Source organism: Lissotriton helveticus, chromosome 5_1 (genome assembly GCF_964261635.1).
Source record: "Lissotriton helveticus chromosome 5_1, aLisHel1.1, whole genome shotgun sequence".
Classification (NCBI taxonomy): Eukaryota; Metazoa; Chordata; class Amphibia; order Caudata; family Salamandridae; genus Lissotriton; species Lissotriton helveticus.
In genome coordinates, this window is record NC_136065.1 from 585628657 (window position 1) to 585645270 (window position 16614).

The 16614-nt window shown below is 48.9% G+C and overlaps 1 protein-coding gene across 1 annotated transcript in view; it reads right to left on the reverse strand.

Annotated features, from left to right (window-relative positions):
• Window positions 1-16614, reverse strand: part of LOC144754750 (mannose-binding protein-like) — a 143678-nt gene that overhangs the window by 5655 nt on the left and 121409 nt on the right. The gene's annotated exons all lie outside the window — the stretch shown is intronic.

A 16614-nucleotide genomic window follows, 5' to 3' on the forward strand; every position in this document is an offset into this window, starting at 1 on the left:
TCACCTGTTCCAGTAGTCAAACAACAGTCACAATTGTTTTGAAATGGGCCTCTCACGCCTTGTACGTCGGTGTCAATTCACCTGCCCCACCATTGATAGCTACACCCTTGGTTTTGTCAATTTCTGCATCTAAACTGATTTAGACTTGTATGCCTGTGAGCTCAAAAAATGAGTTCCCTTTACATGGACTTCCCATCTGTTACTGATGGCAAACAAGATAATTTGTTAGAATGTACAAGAGAGCTGTGTGAATCAGGGAATTCGGTTTGGGAGGTGCTGTCCCTTGAATTGAATTAAGTGATGTAAGTGTCATTTGCTACATGTCATGTTAATGTCTGAAAATATGAGTGGGGTGTGTAATCAGGGGTGGAACCCAGGCCTCTGCAGTCCCTGTGCCACAGGGGATCCCCATCCCTTCAGGGGGCCCTAACCCTTTAAAGGGCCTTCATCCATACAAGGCCAATGATTAACTGTGAGACATGGGAGACTCGGGGGCCACTCTTCACAATATGAGGGGGCTCCATCATTTTGCATTAGCCATTTCATGCATTTTGCACCACAAGAAAAATAACTTGAGAATAGACAGAACTAAAACAAAGGTTAGTTATTACTTTGTTTGGAAAATCTATAAGACAAGATGGCATCTAGGTGCTACCAAGATGCAGGTAGAAAAAACGTATAGTTATTTCAGAGTGTGGTCTGACAGTATGAAATGAGCTGGAGCCAAAGGCGAGTGAGTTGAGATATAGAGGAATAACAATATGCCAGAAGTTTCCTAATTATCCTGCTAATGGAAAGTATGGCCCCAGTGCATCATACCTAGGTCACAAAGCAGTCACTGTTTATGTGCAGTGAGAGGTATGTAACCCTCCAATAATATTTCCTCTTCAATTGTTGTACTAATCTATCTTGGCGCTAATAGACTACTCAATAAGAGTCGCTGAGTTCTGCTCCATAAATATGAACGAGGTAGGATTCTCTTTGCTAACCCTAATGAAGGGGTTGTAGATGGATGATTGCCTGCAACTGCAGCAGACACCAACCATGCTTTCGTATTTATAGGGTGAAGAGGATTATCTAGACTCAATCAATCATGGACACATAGGAGCCCTAGAAATAGAAAATGAATGGGAAACTGTAAACTTTCTTTACCTAGATTTCAAACACAATGTAAAAGGACGTTTAAAAACACCTCACACAAAAAGGATACTGCCTCCCTGAAAGCTAAAAGACCTGCTTAACGTGTGCCGGCATCAGGGCCAGACTGGGAATTCAAAGCAGCATTCGCAATTTTCTTTTACCAGCCCCTATGGAGGTACTGCCTTGGCCCAGGAGGCTGGAAGAGGAGATTGGGGGGCAGCTGACCAAAGGGCGATCTGCCCCCGCACAGATTAGGAGGGTGGTGCAGTCCAACAACTCCCATTTTGCGTTGGTCTATATAATAGCCCAAAGATATCCCAACACCTATATAGGAGTACAATTTTGTCTACCAGCCACCATTTTAGGTTCAGGTGACCTGGTGGCTGGTAACCCTTATCAGTGGTTGTTTCTTTGTAGGTCTTTAGGCTTTCTGGCTAATGTGCATGGAAATCCTCTTACCGTGCCTAGCAGGAAGATTCTGGTGGCAGAGGCGACGCGTCTCCTGAAGGAAGCTGGCATGATGGATCTGGTGGTTGGGGAGGCTCCACCCTACCCAGCTTGCGTACCTTGCCGGGATCTATGGGGGTGGCAGCGGCAGTGCTCGCGTGTGCGCCACCACAGGCTGGGTGGGCATTGAGGGCTGTGCCCCATTAGGTGAGTTTTCATGGCCGCTCGGTCCTCAGGAGAGCGGCCGGATTGATGGCGGTGTCTGGGCCTGCAGTGCCTCGCCCTTCTGCTAGGTCAGGGTCAGAGTGGGGGAGGAAGGGGAGGTTTGCAGATGGTTTACCTGATCCTGTTGGGCTGGTGGACGGCCGGTGGGTAGAGAAGACGGAGGACACGGCCAGACCCAGGAGGGCACGGAAGAGGGAGGCGGACTGTCAAGCATGAGGTGCGTAGACAGGGCCAAGGGTATGAGCAAGGGGAATAAGTGGGTTACATCTAAGGAGCCCCCACCTTCCCCAGATATGAAAAGGTGAAGGACACGAGAAGACGTGTGGCCAAAGTGGCCCCATTGGAAACAAGCATTGATGACGGGAGAGAGGAGGAGGGTGGGGCCGGGTGGGGGGAGGTGCCTGAGGGTGCGGGCCAGTTGGGGGGGAAGGGAGTACACAAGATGCTGGTGTAGAGGCCATGACATGGAGCTGGATTGGGAGAGGTTGGGGCAGGAGGGGGAGTGCCAGCCTAGATTCAGCTGGCCTGGACATTTGTGGCCACTGGGAGGGGGTACAGGTAGGGATGGGGGGTTTTGGTGTCCTGCCTAGATGGCTATTTAGGCATGGTTGTGTCCCTGAAAGTGGGGAGTCCAGGTCAGGCAAAGGAGGGGGAGAAGACCCCACGGGTGTGAGATGGGGGCCAGGAGGGGCCCAGCTTCTGCCTTAGTGGTGGCTATGTCAGATTGAAGTGATGAGGGCAAGGACCTGGGGGAAGAGGACCTGGGGAGCGAGGATTTGGGGAACAAGGATTTTGGCATGTTCAAGGGAGGCTGGTCTCTTGGGTGAGGGTTAGGGTCGGGATTCCCTCTGGCGGTATTCATGGGGAGAATACATCCTGGGTCTCAGGGAGCAGAGAGGAGCAGGTTTCAGTGTGCCAGCACATCAGTCCTATATTCTTTATTTCAGGAGTTGGCCTTGGCTGGCTTAAAAAGAACAATTAATTTAGGAAAATTATTGATATGAGGGTTGCCGGAAGGGTCAACCACTGGCAATTAATACAGTTCAGCTGTGAATGTACATCCTGAAAGACAATTACTCAGACAATACAAAGTATGTATACAAACTACACCCACAAGTCTTTTAATTAAGAAAATTAATTATTCAAAGTTGAGTACATACATGAATCAACAAGTAAAGATATTACCACACGAAAGTAATGAAAGGTTGCTCAAAGAAAAGGGGAAGGTTGTCCTCGTGCTAGAGAAAGAAGGAGTGAGATCAGAAGGTTTAAAGTTACACACTGTTCCTTATTTCAGAAAGATGCTGGTCTATGAAGAAACCAGTATTATAAAGCCAGTCCACGACATTTATTCAGCATATATTTGCAATATTAGTGAGTGCATAAATCAAACATCCGATTGTGAGGGACAACTGGTGGTACAGGCCCTTGCTGAGAGGGATGCGTTCACGTTTTGACTCGTCTTATGGTTAGAGTGCGACTTGTAACCTCCGCTTGCGGATCTTCTGGTAATGAATGGGAGTGTTTGGGTTACCCGTTGGGTGGGGTTATGTTGAATAATGATGTAGACAGTTTGGAAGAGGAAAAGCTCCAGGAAGAGGCGCTGGAAGATAGTGCGGGTAGGGCCTTCTAACAAGTTGTTTAGTGTATTGCAGGTGCCTAAGGCTGACACAGGAGGACAAGTAGGGAAGGGCTGGCAAGGCAGATGGCATCAGCACTGGCACTGACCTTGGTGCCAGGTAAGGCCATGTGCATGGGTCAAAGAAAGCAAAAGGCTGCGCTGCAGCAAATACGTGACTGATGTGGAAGTGGGCACGGATAAGTCGGCGGGTAATGGGTGCACGGGGGAGCTCCTGCAAAACGGAAGACTTGGGGGTGGCTGCAGGGGGCGAAGAAAGAAGGATGGGCCGACCAGTAAGTAGTTGAAGTTTGAGAAATTACAGTATAGGGGGTTGACAAAACCGTTGGGTGCCAATTTGATGTTGGTTACAAAGGAGCACATTTGGAAAGGAGAGTACATAGAAATGTTAAAACTCCTGCATAGAGAAGTGAGGTCGAAGGAAGGTTCAAAGGAGGAAGAATATGAATTGGCCAAGCGACCAAAACTTCCCCTTACGATAGAGAATTGGATGGTGGCGTTCTATATGCCAGCATATATTGCGGGAAATATCCACTTCACTGTGTGGCTCTGTTTAAGTACATAGACGTGATTCGGCAAGCCCACAACATGGGGGGAGGTGGGCATGCTTGGCCTCTGTACGGAGTGGAGTTTTGAGCGCATTTAGCATGGGACCCGGAAGTCAGGGGCAGTGAATTGATTCTGGTTTGTGGTAGCACTCTATAGGGGCTGTAAAGGGGGGAAAGACTATATTCAATTCAAGTGGTCTGCCTTGTATATCGTTTCTTTCAAGGGCATCCCACCCAGGGAGAGGTGGGTGGAACCTTAAAATCCTTGCCACGGACAGGAGGGTCTTGTTGGGATTTCAACAAAGGGGGTTGTGCACACTGCAGTATTGCAAATTCCGCCTCAAACATTCAAGATCTTCTGCTAGACACCCCCTGGGCAACTGCTATGGGGCAGGGGGTGTGTACAACAGCAAGGGCGGAAGTCAGTGGCAGCATTATGGGGGGGACATGGAGGACATCAGTAGCCAGCTACGGGCCCAAGAGGGGGCAGAGGGGTGCAAGGACCTGGTGCAAAGGGCTCATACTCCGATTAACCTCAAGAGGTTGGAGTACTGGTTGGGATTTTACGGGCGAACAGAGGAAACAGAGTTACTGTAGACGGTGTTTTGTTGGGGATTCAGGCTGGGATATGAGGGTTGAGGATTCGTCAAAGGGCAGATCATTTGCGTTCGGCTGTGGAGCACAAGCAGGGGGTGATTGACATGTTGGAAAAGGAGGTTCGGGAAGGCAGAATGGCGAGTCCCTTTAGTGATTGGCCTACGGAGAACCTTATTATGTCTCCAATTGGTGTTGTTCCCAAGAAGGAGGAAGGGCAATTTAGTTTGATCCAGCAATTTTCGTGGCTGGCGGGTCAGTCAGTAAATGACTTTATCGCGGAGGAGGGGACATCAGTGTCCTATTCTTCAGTGGATGAGGTCATGTCAGTGGTAGTGGAAGCAGGCCCAGGTGCATTTATGGCAAAATGCAACATGAAGTCAGCTTTTTGGCTACTTCTAGTACAACCAAAGGGTTTTCAGCTACTGGGTATGTATTTTGAAGGCTAATGGTACGTGGATATAGTGCTGTAGATGGCCTGCTTCATATCCTGTGCATAGTTTGAGTGCTTTAGCACATTTTTGCAATGGGTATTCTAATGGCAGATAGCCCATCAGCTGGTGACGCATCACTTGGATGCTTTCCTTTTGGTGGGGATACCCATTTCAGAGGACTGCTAGAGGTTGCGGGCTAGCTTCCAGGAGCCCATGGGTGACCTGAGGGTGCTGTCGGCACCGGAAAGGACAGTGGGCCAAGACAAGGTGCTGTTGTTCTTGGGCATCAAAATTGATTCTTTGCAAATAGAAGCCAGACTACCAGAGGATAAAAGGGAAATGAAGATGTCTTTAATAAGATGCATGCTGAGGAGGGAGATGGCCAAAGTGAAGGAAGTTCAGGTTCTGCTGAGTCATCTCCATTTCGCGTGCTGAGTCCTAGAGGCAAGAAGCTCTTTTTGTAGGAGACTGGGGAGGCCTTTGTCAGGGAATGCTCTTCTTCACATCATATATGTATTGCAGTGGGAGTTAAAAAGGATATGAGGATGTGGTGAATGTTCTTTTGTGATTTCAATGGGATTTCTTTCGCGAGACGGGGGATTTTGAGTGGGACGTGCAAATTTTCTCTGATACGGACGGGGGCCTGGGTTTTGGAATGTATTGACAGTGTAGATGGTACGCCGAGCAGTGGCTGGCGGCATGGGCTCACCGAGGGAGGTTCATCACCTTCCTGGAACTATTCCCTTTGCTGATAGCAGTGACTCTTTTGGGTGTATATTTGGCATTCAGACAGGCGTTATTCCGGGTGGACAACATGGCGGTGGTACAAGTAGTAACCAGACAGTCAACCAGGGACATGCAGGTGCTGAAACTGTTGCGGTCGTTCATGCTGTGTTGTTTGTGCCATGACATAACTTTCAGAGCACACCACGTTCCAGGGGTTGACGCGGACATTGCAGTTGCTTTGTCTCATTCACAGTGGGGGAGATTTGTTGGGTTAGCCAGAGAAGTAGACAGAGACCCGACACCCATGCTGGAGAAGTTTTAGTCCGTCGCAACGCCGGATGGTGCAACTGGTGGTAGAGTCCTTAGCAGACTCAACGTGCAGGGCATACTTTCAGGCTTGGATAGAGCTTTTGGTGTTGGGTGTGGCACAGGGCATCGGGATGGGTGAGCTGCAAAGACTTGGTAGTGCAATACATTTTAGGGTTGATCGACAAAGGTTTGTCTCAGGTGACTATTGCTGGGAAATTTGCTGGTTTAGCCTTCATGGCAAAATTGTTGTAGGGTTACCCTGCATCAGTAGGGGAGTTGGGCGGCCGGATTTTGGAGGGATGGGCAAGGGAACAGGGCCAGGGGCAGAGGGTTAGAAAATATCTGTCATAGAATTTGTTGCTGAGGGTGCTTGACCAATTGCCAGGAGTTTCTTCAGATCCGGGGGAGGTATGTCTGTTTTTTACAGTAATGGTCTGGATGTTTATTTATTGAGTTTTATATGGCACTGGCTAGACCCGGAGGCATCAGAGCGCTTTACATAAGGACCAACATAGCGAGTTACAATGTACAGTAATTTAAACATTTTTCACAGCAATTTACAAAGAAAAGACAAGTAATAAGAGGCAGAATATGGAAAAGGGGGAAAAGAATAGCAGTCAGGGAAAAGCTGGGAGGAGAGAAAGGCAGCTGAGGGGGTATGGGGTAAGGGCGCTCAGCAAAAGAGAAAAACATTTGCGGGTCATCAGAAGGAGTCAGGAGGGCAGAAGGAAGGGAGGGACAGGGGTCATACAAGATGGCGGGTCCGGATCATGGAAACCAATGGAGACCAGCTTCATGAAGAAATGGAGGGATGTAAATAAGTCACAAGAGTCAGGGTTATAGGTACGAGTCATAGGTACGATAAATTAAACAATTAGTTGCAAAAACATAACAGTGAGTGGGAAAGTCATGGGGGGAGGAAGAGGGGGACTAGAGTATTAGTGTGAGGGAGGGTGAGGAGACCAGGAAGAAGGAGAACAATGATAGAGGATCAACAGGGGAAGACTGGAGGGAAGGGGGAAAGTATGGGGTCCTGCAAGATGGCGGGTCAGAGTCAAGGGTATCAACTGAGTCCAACAGCAAAACGGCGGGATGTCCAAAACCCAAAATTCCATAAGGAAGAACCAGAGTGCAGTATTTAAGTACCAAGAGTAAAAGGAGGAGGCAGGAACGAAACCAAATGTGGACGGCAGGCTGTAGAAGGCTGGTAGAGGCTCTGGACCACAGGGGCACCGATGATGAAAAGACCCCAGGACGTAGCTCCCGCACCCCCTACCTGGAAGGCACACACCAGAGCAGACAGCCAGTATGGTGTAGGTAGCGGCAGCAAAGCAGCAGCGGGGGCTGGGCAAGTGAGCCGTTCTTAGAATGATTGAATTGCAGGCGGGAAATTCGGGTCCAACAGCGCCGCGGCACCCACCCTCAATTACATTTCATCGCTGCAGATGATCTGGCGTCAGGGCAGTCAGCTGGCTCGGCGGGCAATGGGACGTTCGGGAAGAGAGGAATCAGGCCTCTGATCAATCCGCCGCCATCTAGCGTTTTCCGATTGAAAAGGAGCTGCATCAAGGTAGGCCCAATTTAAAGCGTTCCGTGGCGAGTCGTTCCGAAGGAGGCAGTAGAGTTTGAAAGCAGGAGCAGCTGAGCAAGGAGTGCCATATCCCGATGTCCGGCTGGGTAGGTGACGGCCGCGGGAGAAACCCGGGTCAGACTCCTCTATTGCCAAACCAAGTGGCTCCACTGGGAATCGGCACATGTCGTCAAAGTGTTCGCAGTCAAGATCCAGGCAGAATTGCAGGGAAAAAAGGGGGATTTAAGCCAAAACGGCAATCGAGTCGTTCCGAATGAGGCAGTAGAGGGAGAAAGCAGGAGCAGCTGGACGAGGAGTGCCATGCTCCGAAGTCCGGCTGGGTAGGTGACGGCCGTGGGAGAAACCCGGGTCAGACTCCTCTATAGCCAAACCAAGTGGCTCCACCGGGCATTGGCACATGTCGTCATAGTGTCCGCAGTCAAGATCCAGGCAGAATTGCGGGGAAAAAAGGGGGATTTAAGCCATACGGCAATCCCTGTCAGGGAGCCCCCGGCCAAGGCGGGGGCTCTTGGGGGCAGGGGTAGGAGATGGCTTTTCTGAGAGGTAGTGATTGAAGAACCAGGGAGATGGGAGGTACTGATTCGGCAATCCTATACTGACCAGAGGGCCCAAGGGAAGCGGGTTGTTTTGAGTGACTTGGTGCTTCGGTGCGCTGCCCGGTGCCATGGAGCAAGTGGTGGGTGGAAGGTTCCGGCAGGGATAGGGGGTGGTTTTCCTACATATGCAAGGTGGAAGGGTGACAGCATATCAGCTACTGGCAATGCTTCGGGCTGCACTGAGAATGTTTGGGGTACGGGATGCTGAGTATGGAAGCATTTTTTCCGAATTATGGCGGCATCAGAAGCAGCATCCCGGGGTAGGTCACAAGAAGATATGCGCTTGAGACGTTGGACGGAGGCAGTAGTGATCTGGATAGTTGGCCATTCGTTCGTTAAATAGGCAGCGATCCAAGTAGGACAGAAGGGGGTGGGAGCCAATTTGGATTTTGATGAACTCTTATTTCAGGTTACATGGAAAGGGAAAGGGGATATGTTATGTAAAGATATGTTACACACATTAAACTGGATGATGTTAGGGTCTCAGTGCCCGGATGTTTTGATCAGACAATGCCTTGGTCAGTGAAAAAGCAGTAGTCTTGACGAGAACCTTGAAGAGGGATCTGATAGAAATTAAGGCACAGTGGTCCAGTGTGTTTGTGTTATGGATGGAATTCATTCTGCTGCGTTCCTAGAGAGGGGCTTCCAAACCGGCAGTGATAGACAGGGCAAGGAAGAAACTGAACATGAGATGGTGCATTTCTTTAGAGAAATCGGGTTCGGCAGGATTTGTCACTTGGACACTAAGGGGCATATTTACAATAGAACTGGCAGAGCGTGGCGTTAGCCTCCTTGGCTCAAAGCCGCGCTCCACCACATCTGAAACGCAGGGCTGCACCATATTTACAACAATCGGATGCAGCCCTATTTTTCCCCCTGTGAAGGCGCTAAATGTAGCTGCCTAGCAACAATACAGACACCCTTGCACCATAATGCAACGGTGTCTGCCTTACAGGGGAAGATTGTTTATGTGCGGGAAAGTGTGCAAATAAGCGATCTTTAAATGGTGTTTTGTAACTTCCATACGTGCTGCTTAATGCAGCACACATAGAAGTTGCAAAACGTAATTTTTTTATTGATTGTTTATGTGCAGATAGGGACACCTTCCCGCACATAAACAATCAATGCCATTTTTCTGTTTCCATGTGTGCTCCACTTCGGAGCATACATGGAAACAGCAAAAACGAGGCTAAATTAAACATTCCTCCTCTATGCACCAGGGTAAGACCAGTTTTCCCTGGTCTTAATTCTGGCACTGCCCCATATTTATGCCACCCTTGTAAATATGGGTCAGCATCAACATGGATATGTTATTTTCCTGTAATCCTAGTTCTCTTCCAGGGGTATCCTCATCAAAGTCATAAGCATTGAATATTCCCGCCACGTGCGGGGACCCCGGAAATAATATAAAAATATGTATGTAAATCATATATAAATAGCTCCACATATATGTATGCACATATATCATTTTTTCTCACACCAATGCAGCCCCAAAACTGAGGCTAAACAATGTAAATACTCATACATGCACTGAATTAGCAATGAAATAAAAAAACATTAGGTCAAATAGCCCTTGAACTCTGTGTTTTAAGGAGCAAAACACTCAAAAATTGCTAATAAATAGACATTGTTAGCCCATAGGCTGCATTGTAAAGCAATAGCCTAGAAAATTAAACCATTTTCAACAAATAAAACTGGCACCGTGCCTTTAAGGCAGCCATGACCCCTGGCTTCCCATCATGCCTCAGGGGTGACAGTTAGGTCAGTTGTTCACTGCATAACCCTGAAGACAGGGCTCTCCAAGAAACTAGGAACACATTGATCACATCTCATTTGCCTGGGGAGGAGGGTGGGGTGCTTATGACTTTGATGAGGATATCCCTGGAAGAGAAATAGGATTACAGGTAAGTAATGTATCCTTCTCTTCCAGGGGATCCTCATCAATAGTCATAAGCACTGAATAGAATAGCAAGCCCAACCAACCACCTGCAGGCAAATGAGCAGAAAACATGACCCAAACAAGATAATTGGAACAGCCGCACTCAGCTGTTAAACAGATTCCGCAAGGAGGCCTGGCCTCCTTGCGTTTCTGCAGTAGTGTCTGAATCTAGACAGTAATGCCTGGTAAATATATGGACGGACCTCCAGGTCGCTGCCTTACAAATCTCAGACATAGGCACATTATTAAGAAAAGCCGTAGTAGCCGCTTTCCCTCTGGTGGAATGCGCCTTGGGAGAAAACCCTAGGGTCTTCTGTGCCAACTGATAAGCAAGCTTAATACAAGAAACTATCCATCTTGAGATAGAACGTTTTGAGGCTGCATAACCTGGTCTGATCGATCCATAGTTGACAAATAACTGATCAGACTTACGTATAGTTTTGGACTTATCAAGATAACATTTCAGAACTCTTTTCAGGTCCAAAGAATGCAATGCCCTCTCAGCTGGTGTGGATGGATTGGGAAAGAAGGTGGGCAAAGAGATGGTCTGGTGTACATGAAAATCTGATATCACCTTAGGAAGAAAAGAAAGGATGTGTTCTCAACACTACCCTATTCAGATGGAACACCGTGTAAGGCAGAGAGCTTGAATTTCGCTTACCCTGCGAGCTGACTTGATCGCTACCAAGAAAGCAGCCTTCCACGAAATATGCTGCAAAGGTGCTTTATGAATGGGTTCAAAAGGTGGACCCATCAATTTTGATAGCACCAGGTTCTACTCCCAGGGGGGTGACGGAGGTCGTACTGGGGGACAAACCTTTTTCAGCCCCTGTAGAAAATCATTCACAGCCTGTAACTGGAAAAAAGAAGGTTGGGAAGGTGAACGCCTATAAGCTGTTATAGCACCCAAATGCACCTTAATAGAATTAAACTTCAACCCTGCTTTCGCCAGATACAATAAATAAGGTAGAATAACCTCTTCCTGACCCCTGACAGGGTGACAATTGTTCTGCATACACCACATATAGAAGCGTTTCCACTTGCATGCATGTCTCGTGGAAGGACATCTTGCCTCTTTTAAGATGGACATGCAGTCTTGCGGTAGTCCTAGGTGGCCGTATTGTATGACCTCAGGAGCCATGCTGCCAAGTTCAGTGATGGAAGGTTGGGATGATGAATCCTCCCATTAATCTTGGATAACAGGTCCGGCCTGCATGGCAGCTTCCTGTGTGGGATCACTTACAGATGGAGAAGGTCTGTGTACCACCATTGTCTCGGCCAATCGGGTGCAATGAGGATCATCGTTGTGCACGAGTTCGTCAGCTTGCTCACCACCTTCGGGATCAGCGTAAGCGGTGGAAAGGCGTACACAAATTCCCCTGACCATTCTATCAAAAGGGCATTCCCTTTCGATCCTGGGCGATAGAATCTTGAGGCAAAGTCTCGGCATTTGGTGTTTTTGTCGTCTGCAAAGAGGTCTATGGTGGGACGACCACAATACTGGAAGATGTCTTTGACTACCTCGTCGTTGAGAACCCAGTCTTCTCTGTCTTCGAAATCCCGGCTTAGAGCTTCCGCCATCACATTCTGTTCTCCTGGAAGGTGAACTGCTGTGACTGACAGATTGCGAGCCAGAAGCCAATGCCAGATGTTTTGGGCCTCCAGCGAAAGAGTCTGTGAGCGTGTTCCTCCCTGCTTGTTCAGGTAGTACATTGTGGTGGTGTTGTCCATCTGTACTAACACTGACGAGTCCTGAATCGAGGGAAGGAAAGCTTTGAGAGCAAGGTGGACTGCCCTCAACTCCAACATCTTGATATGGTAAGTACGCTCTTTGGGGGACCACAGCCCTTGCATCTGGAGATGACCCATGTGTGCTCCCCATCCTTGCAAGGAGGCATCTGTGATTAACGTCTGGGCAAGAGGAGGTTGATGGAACAGAATTCCGACCTGCATATTTTTCTTTTTCGTCCACCAAGAAATGGATGCTCGTGCTGCGTCTGACAGTGTGATTTTGTCGTCCCAGCATGCTGACTGCTGGTCCCACTTGTCCTCCAGATCCTGCTGAAGAGAACGCATTCGCAGTCTGGCATTCGGGACCAGGAAAATGCAGGATGCCATCGACTCAAGCAGGGAGGCAATCTTTTGCACCTTTAGGTCCTTGCTGAGAAGCACCAGTTGACACTTCTGAGCTATGGAACACTGTCTCTCCTCTGAAGGAAACACTTTTCCTACTTCGGAGTCTAGCAGAGCTCCTAGGAAATGTATCTTCTGCGTAGGCTGTGAGATTGACTTGTTGAAGTTCACATGCAGCCCCAACCGGTGACAGAGGTGGATGCAGCTCTGAAATTGATTTCTTACCCTGTCTGGGGAAGGACCTTTCAACAGCCAGTCGTCCAGGTATAGATACACGAAGACACCCCTGCCGCATAGAGCGGCCGCTACCACTGTGACACACTTCGTGAACACTCGGGTGCTGACTTCAACCCGAACGGGAGGACTTTGAACTGGTAGTGAGAGGTCCCCACCCAGAACCAAAGGAATCTTTTGTGATTGTGAGCTATTGGTACATGAAAGTATGCGTCTTGTAGGTCCAGCGAACACATCCAATCTCCTCTCCTGAGATGTGGATATATTTGATGAAGCGCCAACATGCGAAACCTTTCTTTTTTGACGTATAGATTGAGTGTTCTCAAGCCCAGAATGGATCTGTATTCTGCCTTCTGGCCCTTTTTGCTTACTAAAAAATACCGAGAGTACACTCCTTTCCCCCTTTGGGAGATTGGCACCCTCTCGATGGCCGACTTCTCGAGGAGGATTGCCACTTCTTTTTTCAGATGGTTCAGCTGATGACTTGATGTTGGCATTGGAGGAACGGGTGGAGGCAGATGTTGGAAACGAAGACAGTATCCTTTCTGAAGTGTAGCTTTCACCCAGTGATCTTTTGTAATGGTATGCCACTCTTCCATATGATGCGCGATGCTTCCCCCCACTGGAGTGGTTAACGGCGCTGGGGGAAGGAAGAGCTCATTGCTTCGATTGGGCTTTGTTGGAATTGTTGCCCTGGCGCTGATTTCCACCACCTCTGGAATTATGCCTGCCTCTAAATTGAGACTTCTGCTGCCCCTGTTGGTCCTGATCCTTCTGCCACTGAGGGGTTTGAACCCTCTTCTTGGAATAGCCTTTATTCTAGGTGCGAAACCTCTTTCGAAACTCTTTCTTCTTTTCGAGCCCCACGGCTTTAAGAGTGTCTAACTCTGCTTTCATCCACTGCATCTCTTCACCAGTACTTGCCCCAAACAGCAATTTTCCTGAAAAAGGCAAATTCAAGATCTGGGACTGAGCTTCTGGTTTCAATGCCGTTAGACGTAACCAGGAAGACCTTCTTGCGCACACTCGTGAGCATAGCCATACGCTGAGAGGGTTGCTCCATCCGCTGCAGCGCTGATGATTTGGTTGGAGACTTGGCTGCCCTCGAAGAGATTCTCCTCAAAGTCCTTTCGATCCTCTTGCGGAAGTTTCTCGATGAGCCGTTGCAGAGAATCCCACAGGGACCTATCATAGCGGCCCAGAAGCGCTTCCACGTTGGACACTTTCAGGAGTGAGGCTGAGGTGTTGCAGACTCTTCTTCCCCATGAATCCTGGGATCTGCTCTCCTTATCAGGAGGTACTGTGGAGGATGAAGCTACAGCATGGGATTTTCTCACAGCTGCGATGATGACCGAGTCTGATGGCGGATCGGCCCTGAGGAAGAGTGGATCCTCCTCTGGCGAGCGGTACTTCTTAAGGATCCTCGCTGGGGCAGCTTTTATTGTCGCTGGTGTGAGGAAGATCTCCATAACCGGTTCTATAATCAACGGAACCTAGGGCAGCAGAGGTTTGGGCCCAGACCTGTGATGCAAAGTCTCGAAAATGACTGAGGTTTTGGTCTGGTGAGTTGTCATGGGAACTCCCAGCTTAAGAGCCCCTCTGCCCAAAATGTCTTGGAAGGTAAAGATATCATCCACTGGAAACATTCTCGATGGAGGACTGTCAGTCAAGGTCGGAGAATAATCCCTATGAGACCGAGTAGGGGAAGAGGAAGAAGTCGGAGATCTACATTCCATTCTTCAGCTTCTAGACTTTGACCTCCTTCTGCTGGAGGGCATCGGATTGCGCAATCGTTCTCTGGGCCTGGACACTGGCCTGTCTTGATCTGCTGCCAGCCTGGCCTCTGTCTCCTTATATGGCGCCCAGTGATGAAGAGGCCTGTACCATCTTGGTGACAACCTTACAGAGGGTGACTTCTTAGTATCTCTCCTCACAGGCGGACTTGTTGGCGGAAGTGATCTCCTTCGTTCATGTGGTGAATGGGCAGGAGAATGTCTGGACCTTTCACTGTCCGAGGAATATATCACTACCTCTGGTGACCTTTTCCGGTGAAAAGAGCGAGAGCCTGAAGAGGATGATGAAAGGCTCACTGGAGGATAAATGTCTCTGGAAGGGCCCCTAAAGGGGGATCTTGAGCGACCCTGTGATGCCTGATCTGCCCTCTTCCTTTTAGCCGGAAGGCTCCTGCTCCCATGAGAGTGCTCACTAGAACTGGAGGGTTTCTCTGAGGTCCTCTCTCCTTCTGCCGCCGACACCAACTGTGGGGATCCCTGCAGCGACGGCGGTCTGTGAACTGACGACGGAGATGGTAGACTCAACGTCGTAGTTTTCTGGGTCGACGTGGAACTGGGCAGTACCGGCCTCACCACCGTTAATGGGAGCTGCTCCGAGGTTAGTTGAACCTTCCCTTGCGGAGATCTATGGCTCGACGTCAAACGCCTTTGGGATTTTGATGGAGAAACTTGCCTCGACGTCAGACTTCGGTGTTGAGAAGTCGACGGCATTTGACTTGACACAGAGAGTCGATGCTTCGACGTTGACGGAGGATGCTTCGACATCGAGTGCCGGTGGTGGGGCGTCGACGGAGACTGCCTCGACGTCGAGCGCCGATGATGAGGCGACGACGGAGCGCCGGTGGTGCGACGCTGACGGAGTGTGCCTTGACGTCGAATGCTGTTGACTAGGCGTTGACGGAGGAAGCCTCGCTGTTGAAAGCCTGTGATGTGGCGTTGACGACGGCTGTCTAGACATTGAGCTCCTATGCGTCAACGGAGACCTCTCCCTCGACGCCGAACGTCGCCCGGTTGAAGCCGGCGGAGGTACCTTGGATCTCGACACTGAAGTCTTCGTCGTTGAAGGAAGATGACTCACCCTCGACATAGTCTTCGTCGACGCTGGACGCTTCGACTCCGATCCCGATGCTGAAGGTGAACAAGGCAGGACTTCTCTTGACTTCGATCGCGTCCTTCAATTTTTCTGCCTCTTAGGAGACCTACCTCTTTCAGAGGCCATAAATCCTTATCCTCTCTCTGTCCTTGAGGGTTCTCCTAGAAAGACTCTTGCAATGTTCACAAGAGTCTGCAGAATGTGTCTCAGGGAGACAGAGGATGCACACAGGATGTGTATCTGTCCTTGCCTTCTTCTTCCCACAGAAAGGGCAGGTGTCAAAAAGAGAAGGCATTTTGACAAAAATATTCCTTTTTTGAAGGTCAAAAAAAGCCAGCATTAACACTCTAAGCCTAAAAGACTTCATGTGAAAGTAAAAATTGAGGTAAATCACAAAGTATTTTTGAAAGAAAGTCAAAAAAGGTAGGAGCAGTTAAACCAGGGTTCTGACTGAAGGAGCCGGAAGGACCACCTGACCTAACTGTCACCCCTGAGGCATGATGGGAAGCCAGGGGTCATGGCTGCCTTAACACCTTAACGGCGGCCGCGATTTTACGGAAGTGCGTCACTACCGCAAAACGGGCGGGTTGCGTCAGCCATTGGCTGACAGCAGCATTGGGGAGGTAGTGCTGCCGTTGACCAATGGCCGACGTCAGTACGGAAGGGGTTAAAGGCATGGTGCCAGTTTTATTTGTTGAAAATTGTTTCATTTTCTATGCTATTGCTTTATAATGCAGCCTATGGGCTAACAATGTCTATTTGTTAGCAATTTTAAGAATTTGTGAGTGTTTTGCTCATTAAAACACAGAGTTCAAGGTCTATTTGACCGAATGTGTTTTTTATTTCATTGCTAATTCAGTGCATGTATGAGTATTTACATTGTTTAGCCTCAGTTTTGGGGCTGCATTGGTGTGAGAAAAAATGATATATGTGCATACATATATGTGAAGCTATTTATATATGATTTACATACGCACGTGGGCGAGAATATTCAGTGCTTATGACTATTGATGAGGATCCCCTGGAAGAGAACAATGGGTGTTGCAGTGGAACGCCCACCGCGACACCCATTGCCCTCACCTTTCACGCTGTGTCTTATTCACAAGGCAGCGTTAAGCCATGTTAAGTGGCTTAACGCTGCCTTGTAAATAAGGTGAAGCCCATATCGCCACC